This window comes from Pundamilia nyererei, unplaced genomic scaffold, assembly GCF_000239375.1.
Source record: "Pundamilia nyererei isolate P.nyererei 1_Seehausen unplaced genomic scaffold, PunNye1.0 scaffold00295, whole genome shotgun sequence".
NCBI lineage: Eukaryota > Metazoa > Chordata > Actinopteri > Cichliformes > Cichlidae > Pundamilia > Pundamilia nyererei.
In genome coordinates this window covers 202266-212245 of record NW_005187696.1, presented here as the reverse complement: position 1 = coordinate 212245, position 9980 = coordinate 202266, and the positions used below count along the sequence as shown (strand labels likewise).

The 9980-nt window shown below is 40.6% G+C and overlaps 1 protein-coding gene across 1 annotated transcript in view; it reads right to left on the bottom strand.

The window, feature by feature from the left end:
• The window catches only part of LOC102194505 (vesicle-fusing ATPase-like), a 71024-nt gene that overhangs the window by 60590 nt on the left and 454 nt on the right, over positions 1-9980 (bottom strand). The gene's annotated exons all lie outside the window — the stretch shown is intronic.

Here is a 9980-nt window from a genome sequence, read left to right as displayed (position 1 = left end):
TATAAATTAGGTAGTGAGTACACAGAAAGTGTGCTTCGGATAAAGCACGTGAAGATTATACTATGAGAAAAGAATGTAGTTAAAAGTTTTTAATTAAATTTCTAAGCAGATAAGCTACTCAGAAACACCACTGTGTTTGAGCAGGAACAGGAAGTGATACTCTACCACAGAGCGAGCAAACACCAAGTGACAGCGCCACCAAGGAGAAGAACTGGTGACTACAGAGAGCACAATCCTCTAAGAGATGAGATCAAAATATGTTTGTTGTCTGTTTGGCTTTGTTTATCACAGTGCCTCCCAAATGATGTATCATAAGGAAAGTTTGGGTGTGCCTTGTGATTTTGTTTGGACCATGCATTGGTACTTCAGTGTACAACTGCACAAAAAGTAATACATGGTAAATTGACTTGTTCTTATATTGCGCTTTTCCAAAATACTTGAGCACTCAAAGCACTTCTAACGACGGCATCGGGAGCAATTTGGGCTGCAGCAGACTGGAGCAGCCAAAGATCAAACCACCAACATTCCAATTAAAAGATAACCTGCTCTACCTCCTGGCACATTTTTGCCAAACAAGCTAAAGGAGCAAATCTAATAACAGTCTGAAGAAGTCATCAAATTTTAACATTGTTGCAAACAAGCTGAAGAATGTCCTTTTAATGCCAAACATCTGCTCTGAGAGAAACCTGGCCTACTTTAACCCCTTAGCAGTCCTACAAATTTACAATTAGTCCCCTAAACCATCCAATGTACCGTGGGCGGTACGTCCGACTGCTAACAGGTTAAAAGACCACTGGGTCTGAATCATAGGCAGCAAGAGTATTTGTTGGACTGAGTGAAGGTGTGTAATAAGGCCAAACAGGCGAGTTATACGCAAATATAGTTTGTTTCAAAGGGGGGAAATGCAGGCACCGAGACAGCTGGCTACATGTAACACACGCTTATAATGAGAAGAAGAACTTGCATGGCTTGCACTTAAAATGACTGGCTGAACAATCCCGTTGTAAATTTGACCAGGACTCCACACAGTAAAAAAATACAGGACATAGAGGTTATTTATAGTTGGCACATCAGATGTTAAGACTCCCAGTCTCTACCATCCTGAAATAAAAACATCCTTCCAGTGTAAACTGTCAAAAAGATACAAGAACTACTACAGAACAACACAAGTTGAAAAGTAAGACTTCAGACCAACACAGCACCTATTTTACTGTATGTAAAAGACAGAGTAACACAACCCCTCCAGCAAAAACCCATCTCTGTGAAGGATAGCAGAACACCTTTTTCCTATCCTCGACACAGAGGAAGATTCAGGCATCCAAATAAAAATAAAATAAAATAAAATAGAATAAAATATTGAGCTGCATTTTTAATGTGGTAAATCTATAATTTTAGTACTTTAGGGTTCAAATTGCAACTAGTGCATTTACTGTAAGGTGATGCGGTGATATTGCACGGCAGTGTCTTTTGCGTTGCTCCCCTTAACTAGAAGAAAGGAGATCAACTGGGTGCTGCATCTGTTGTCTTTAAAGTGGGCCAAAGGTTGTAAAGCATAACTGTTTGATCAGTAACCTAAAAAAATCCCAGATGAAGACATTTTGTGCAGAATGTGACAGAGGAAGTCTTTGAGGATCCCACCTTAATGATGTCTGCTGCTTGGGTGTAGGTGCTAAAAAAAAGTTGGGAGCAGAGGAACGAATAACAGACTGTTGGGAAATGTCTTCAAAGCAGAAGATGAGTGGGGGAAATTATGAAGGAAACAAACAGCTGATTAGGTTGAGAAGGAGACGGAGACCACTGGGAAGGAGATGCACATAATAGATGAGCTGTCATCTTCTGTAGCCCACTCACTTGTTCAGCTGCACTAGTAGGTGTGCGTTTCTTTCTTCCCTTCATTGACTGGAATCAATTCAGCTATTGATTCTGACACAATTAAATCAGTCCTTGAGAGCACCTACTCAGCGCAGGCTGGAAAGCAAGAATCAGCACTGGCAGCAACAGCTAGATTTTCAATTACATACGCAAAATCATGTGTGAAGGGTTAAATTGAGTTTGGTGCTACAAATCATCCGTCCAATTTCTTAACCATTCCAACTGCAGCATATCCCAGCAAACAGAGGCACAATACACCCCCATCCACACCTACGGCTAATTTAGAAGCAACTATTAAGCTAACAAAGATGAGAAAACCAAAGCACTGGAGGAAACCCACGCAGGCACAGACAGAACACGCCAGCTCCACACAGAGAGGCCCCAAGATCCGTGCTCTTTTAACCACTGCACTGCCGCGCTGCCTGATGATACGTGCAACCTAAGTGTTACAGTATCACCCTGACAAATAGCTTCCATAGCATGAACATTACATGTCCAGGTCAGGGCTGATTCAGGATCAGCTGTAAGAAAAGCAAAACACAGTCAGACGATTCTAACACACACTAGCTCAAATCACGAAGCACTATGAGAGTGCAAGGCAGCTCACTCTCTGAGCAGGATTGTATTTTGTAACAGTAATAGTCCTGTATGTTGTTTACATTCATATTCCTATATTGTTTATAATGCAGTGAAAATCAGACAAGAGTAGCATGACAGATATTTCGTTTGATTGCACAAAGGGTAAGTGATGGATAACAGCTCGTTTTATAAAGTTTTAAAGACATTTTTTGAAAGTTTGACCTTATTTGACCTTGAAGATGAGGCCAGAGGTCCAAAGTCCCCATATATCATTCCCTATATGCCTATATGTTGTCAATTCAAATGATGGTGGGAAGAAACATAGTTTAAATGTCTCAATATTATCACTTTGACCTTCAGATCAATCTGCTGACCTTGAGGTCAAAGGTCTAAGCCTTTTGTCAGTTTTTGACCAGTAAATCAATAAATATGTTGACACTGAAGTCCACGGTGGATGTAAGCCAAATTTTAATCAGCTGTTAGCATGACTCCACTCTGCGCACCTCCAAAGTTTTATCAGAATTAATTGAAAACTTTTCGAGCTATTGTCTTTATAGACAGAATGACGCGCACGCAAACACTATCAAAAACCTAACCTACTGTATTGTAAAACTGACAATAGTCACATATCATGTTTGGATTAAAATTTCCCTGATAACGGTTTTCCATCACTTTTATGTCTTGGTGAACTCTTGGCCCATGCTCATAATCGCCTACATTTAGTTTTAAAAAAGTCGAGATGAGAAAGTAAAAAGTGCGTCGTCAGCGACGTTCTGGCCCTCATTAGCTGATATGGTTTCAGGATTTTATCCACAAGCTCAGCATATTTCTCTGCTCTGTGATTGCCAAGAAAATTCTGGACATCTCGCACCAATGCATTCCCCGTGCTGATTTACTGAACTCCTTGTCAAGCATCACTTTACCAACAAACACACCGCGCTTGGATGTGGTGTCACTTTTCATAAGACTGAACTTATTTCTTAAATTCTGAATCTCACTGACATTTCTGTCCAATCATCCTGGTTGTCCAATCCTTGGAACATAAAAGCTAAAAATCAAAAATGGGACATGCTAGACCAAAACGGTTTATACAGTAAATCAAGCAGTATGGTGCATTTACAGTAACTTTGGCTTTAAATCTTGAGCTTGTGCTCTCTAATCCAGAAGGCTTTATGAGGACCAGATGGCTGGTGAGACTGAATAGTGAGCCAAAGGTCATTAGTTCAATCGGCAAAGGGAACCCAAGTGTCTTACTAAACCATTTACTTCTCTCCAACCATAACCTGACTCGCTGCAAAGTGGCACGAAAGCTATTACGAGGCAAAGGCAGAATATTCCCGCATGAATTCTGATTTCAGTTTAGCATTTAACCTCAGATCAATAGTCACTTACTGCCTCACCATACTACCCAGGGTCGACACATCTTGTTCTTAAAGGTGATGTAAGGTTTATTATAAGCACTTTGACTGTGGTTATTTATTATTAGTGTAATGCACAACTCTGGGTCCTGCTGCTGACTGGTATTGCCGGTAGTGAACCCAGAGGAAAGGCTCCAATGAACAGCTGTTCATTCATTCCTGTAACCTGTTACAGACTCTGTTAACAAGCTGTATTTTATGGAGAGTTTAAAAAAAAGTGGGCAAACTCAGTAAGTGAAAACATAATGTGGGGTTTTTGTGATTTTGGAGGTCTGGTGTGGATGCATAAACTAAACCTGTATGATATGGGCAAAGGTATTGAGCCACACTTTCTTTTAGTCTTTACACACCTGATCTGTATTGTCAGGCTAGCAGCTGTGTAAACACTGTGAGTTCAGCATCACAGCAGGAAACCCATAGTTGTATCTTTTTTTGTCATTCCCCCCTCTAGAGCAAAGCCAACACAGTGTCAGAAACAGGAGATGAATGCTGGGCTTTTACAAATATGCTAACTCGTGCCGACATCTGGTCCATTAAGGATTTTTCTCTACTGCCTTCTAACCTCAAAGCTGGATGCACTTGAATAAAAATTGCTTGCTGACAAGCCACACGAGCTTTCCACGTTCTGGGCTTAACGCGTACATTTTGCTGGATGACTGTGCACACTGTAAACTGCTTTCATAGACTTTCTGAATGTTTCGCAGACAAAATCTTTAATGGTTTCTGGCTGATTATAAACAGGAGATGTGGCATTCATGGACTCCTGAACAGCAATCCATCGAAAAACTCCAAAATGCTACAGGCAGCATTTTTCTACCCTTAACAGCAAAGAATCAGAGAAAAGCTGAACCAAGAAAACATATGAGCTGATGTGTTGCAGTGGCAACAGTGATAACAGTGTTGACAGTGCGATCTTCCTATATTATGGTCCCGGTGTATGGTTACCATAGTAAACATGTGAGATATTAGAGGGCATAAGCGTTCTTGTTTTTATTGACTAATCATATCCATATCTCAAGTTTGCATGTACTTATATTGAAGTATTTATTTGTATCTTGGTCACCAGTGAAATAAATGTTAAGGCTCTTAGCAGACCTAGCAAGTTTCTTTGATAATTTCATGCTTGCTAGCTTGTGTGGTAATACGCTTTAGAACAGGATTCTCTTGCTGAGACCGTTGTTGATGCCAGGACCGTTTCAGTTTGGGGAACTGTTTGCTTTGTCCTGATATTCTCTGACAGATGACTTTATGCCCTGAAACAGTACAAACTGTGCTGGGCACTTCAGAATGAAGGGTATACGAGTGAGTGCCAGCTGGGGACATCAAAAATCATGCCAGTGGACACTTCTGACAAGCTGGGTGACCAGGGGGGAGGACATGCTATCACACACACACACACACACACACACACACACACACACACACACTTGGGGAAATGTGATACATTACTAAGTCTGGTAAAGGGAAACATGATAAGCTTTGCTCAGTGCTACAACAAAGAGGTAGAAGATAATGAATGCACAGTAATGATTAGAATGTAATACAGCAGAATGTTTTCAGTATTAGAGCACGATCATTGATTTCCTTTTATCTTGTAAAACTAAAGTCAAAAAATTGTGAAAAGTTTAAAATTTTTCTGATGTGAATTTGAGGCCCAACATATATATACACTGGAAGCATTAGATGTTTGTGAATAAAAACATGCACTGTAAAAAGATGATGATGCTTCTAAACAAGAAAAGAAAGAAAGAAAAGATTCTGGGTTCAAACGATTCTCAGGAGAAGACAGCAGCAGGGAGAATTTCAAGGTTTCCAGGAGTTGAAGCTTTATCGGCATCTAGCTGTGTGTATGTGTCAGGTACAATAGTATCTTCGATTATTGCATATTCAGTACTGGTGACCATTTTCAACTCAGAGTGCACTTGTTGCCAAATGCAGTGGTCTGATTGGTCAGATCTGTTTATTGAGCTGCAAATACTGCAAATTGGTCCTTTAAAGTTATGTGTTCAGTGTAAATGGCTGATAAAGAACAGGTGAGTCAGCAGAAAAAAATGTAATGCACAAAATATTTATACAAATTTTATGTGTCAGGTCTGTGAAGGTCTTAAGATTTAATTTATTTTTTTTTTACACTGAAATGTAAGCTAATTCTTCATGGCTCGAGAAAGGAAGACATTTTTCCTGGTGACAGAGAGCTAGTTTCAGTCTTTTAGCGTGATTTTAAGGATGTAACTCTTTTACTTTATGCACTTCTTTTAAAAATAAATTAACTGGAAACGTCAAAAACTCAGACAGATGCAATCTTGTTTTGTCAGTTTACTTGGAGAACTGAGGTTAGCACAATTAGCTTGCTAGCTAATGTGAAATAAGAAGCTGCTTGTTCCCTTAAGAGATTTTTATTAAAAAGCATTGCTTCATAAAAACAGCTAAGAACATGGAAATTAAACTAGCCTCTGTTGTCAGAGTAAACTCCAAAGAAGCTGTTTGACAGGGAAAGGTTTCTCTAAGTGTTAAAAAAAATCTTAAGAAGCTTTGATTTCTGCTCCCTCTAAAAATGTTTTAGAAAAATTTCCATCTTGAATCTTTATGGTCTTCATGGCTTGTCGGCTTCATTTGTATTAGTTTGCGTTAGTTTTGAGTCTTTGTGCAGTTTTATTGATCCTTTGTGCTCATTTTGTGTCTCCATAGTCGTATAGGCTTGAATAGTTTGTATGAGCCTCTTTGTGATGATCGTCCATGTCTTTTTGTTCTTTTATGCTCTTTTTGTCTCTGTGCATACAGGAAGCTTTGGCCACACAATTATTATTAAATGATGCGTGGGTCTAGCTCATGTTAAGTTGTTAAAATATAGTACTATGAATTGTTGTTATATACAGCAATATAATGACAAAAACACATTAATAATATGCAGGCAGATTCCTCATCTAAATCATGATAAAAATAAAACCTGTGGTCATTTCCATGCAGTGTTGACTGAGCTCCCTTGAATGCTGAACCTCATAAATCAGGCAGCAGTTGGACTGTAAAGACATGCTGATAGAGTAAAACGACTGCTGGAGTATCAGAAAACAGTCCCACTGAGGGAGGAGGTGCTTCCACTTTAAGTGTGATGTAGCAGTCATGTTTTCCACTGACACATGAAATCCGGGCACACGCAGCTTGAGGCTCGTTGGATAACAGCACCAAGCTAATGGTGTGTGCTTGTGCTACTCTCCAGCTTTAGCATGCAGAGAGGTGATCAAGAGGTTATGTTAAAATACAGTAAATGTACCAGCACAAGGCACACCCTCAATCAGAAGCACACTGGGTTTCACTGTTTTTAGATGAGCACAGTGAGAAAGTTGTTGTGTGGAATGCTAAGGCTGTTAGCACCTTGCATCATGACTCGGCAGACCACCTGCACTTTTGTGCTGATGAGTCTGTCTTCAACTCAAATTAATACAAGCTCTGCACTGGAAATGAAGCTGCACTGCACCATTTACATGGTGACGTGGTGGGATGGGCTTTTTTCAGAAAGCCATTGTGTCGTAGACTTTGTAAGTGACTTGTTGGTTTGATCCATTTGCCTTCTGGCCAATGGTGACATGAGAAGGTTTAAACCTTTCTCATATTTGTGTAGTATGTAGCCAACAGCTGATGTGCTTAGCTCAGCACAAAGCCTGGATGCGGAGTTGGAAAAATGAGAATTGTCCTTTTAAGAAGAACTTTGTGCCAGGCTAAAGACCTATTTCATAACATCCATTTGACATTAAACATAGGTGTTAACCATACTAATTAAAGTTCTGCACCTAAATAAAGCTGGACCTTCATTAATGCAGTTGGTAACACCACTGTTTACCTAAGATTTCATGTTAATACACCAGAAACTGAGACATTAAGAATCTCCAGGCAATAACTAATAAAGGGGACTTCTTATATTAATTTCAAGTTCCATATTTTATCATCTGTGTCTACAGAAGTTGCTTATTTATGTCACTGAGGAATCATGTGACTGCTAACTGTGTCATTAACTTGCCCGCCATTTTGGATAAGTGACAATCATGGTGACAATGTAGAGTGAGTGCACAAAGTCCCAGAGTCATGCAGGCCTACAGACTGATCCACAACCATCTGGCAACCACTGTCAGTGAGGCAAACACCTCTCTGCAACTGCTTTGGGTTGCTGGCAGACTGGTACAGTCACTGGAACATGCTGGGAATCTGTGATTGCCTATTAATGTTTGCAGACAAATACATGTCTTCCATCCAAAGTAAAGCTGCCCCAGCAACCTTCCATATGAATGGAAGACATCAGTTTGTCTGCAAACAATAATAGTCAAGCGGTAGCTATCATATATAAATCATAAGGAGGTTTTTGGTACAGACACTCCAGCGACAACTGGTGACCGTCAGGAACCACTCTCCAATCAGATACACATTTCCCCTTGTAACTAGTAGTTGTATCACATCCTATATGGTGGAAAGCTCTTGTGTAAAGTCCACATAATGTTGCATGAAAAACTTCTATACTGGGATGCGATGCTGCTCCTCAGTTCAGTGTTTCCTGTAGGGTAGGGTTTGTGCTCGGTCATGTAGCAGCGTAAGAGAGTGCGGACAAATAGTCATTACTGGCTTTTCAAGTCCACTTAAAGTTTGCCTGAAGTGAACATGTGTAAGTTAGCATCATAGTGTAGTATCTTGTGAAAAAGTCTTCGCAGTTACAAAAAAATGACAGACACGCATGTATCTAGTGATAAAATTCTGTCACTCTGAGACAAACTGACTTACATGATGCCAGATGTGAAATTTATCTTAACCTGGAGAGCTGGTGGGACAGACTCAATGCAAATAATGAGAACAAGGAGTGAAACTCAGTTAAATGAATTTCAATGTTTGGGTTATTTATGACACTGCTGATCTTAATTTCACAAAAATTAACTTGAATTATTTTTTGTAATTGAAACTGTGCGGCGCCTGCTCAGGGCAGGTAGAAAACTTTCCAATTTGCAGCATGTGGGAGAAAAAAATCCCCCAAAGTTGATTACATGCAGACAGCTTAATATTGCCATCGCAATTTATACTCGATGGTTACGATAAAGCCATTTTAACCATTGTACGTGGACAAACGAACACATCGAGTACATTCGATCTATTGCCCACCCCTACATTCACCATTATAACAGTGTAGTCTTGGCACTTTCTTTTTACACAGTGAAAACAAATGTGATAAAACGTTATCTGGTAAGCTTTAGAGAAGAGCTTAGTCTGACTTGATTGCCAGACTAACCATGTCCACTGTTTGCCTGTTTTATGCTAAGCTAAGCTGAGCAGCTGCTGGACGTAGTATCATAGTGATATCAGGTGTCAGTATGTTTCTCCAAAGTCATACATGGAGTCATGGAGGTAAAAGAGGCCTGGAATAATGATATATATACACATCCGCAAAAACGAGAACATCTGTCAACTGTCGATATTTATCTTTTGTGTTGGCTAAAAGTTCAGAAGCCCTGCAAACAGTATTGTTTGTTTACAAAGATTTTTTTATTGGCTGAGGACAAAGGGCTAATAAATTACAACACAGACACAGAGGTGTTGGTGCTAGCTTTTCTCAGTATATGCCACCCTAGTGACCAGGTTGCTATTTACTGCGTTGCACAATAAAGGCAGCAGTTTGGGGGTATCAGGGTTTAACCCAATAATTCCTACTGCAGTACCAGTCCTGGTGTTATTGCCAGGTGTGACCTGTATAACTGGGGCTGTGTGAGAATGACACCGGGCCACTAGGGGAAGCTGAGGCCGGTTACCTGACATCATCCTCCCTCTGCTTCGACAGGTTGCACGCAACCTACATGTGCATATGTAGGTAGGTTACAGCCCACCAGTCAGCCGTGCTGCTCTGCTGCTTCACACCGCATCCAGCGCTCCCTAACGCCAAACACACACACACACACACACACACACACACACACACACACACCCTTGTCACCAAAGCACCACTCTGCGCGTCCCACACAACACCGTGCACCCTTCCACGCATCCACGAAGCTTCTCAGTGGTCGCTTTTCACGCAGTCGCGTCAAGGACAAGCAGAGCCCAGGATTAAGCACCGAAGCAGCTGTAACGGGGGGGGGG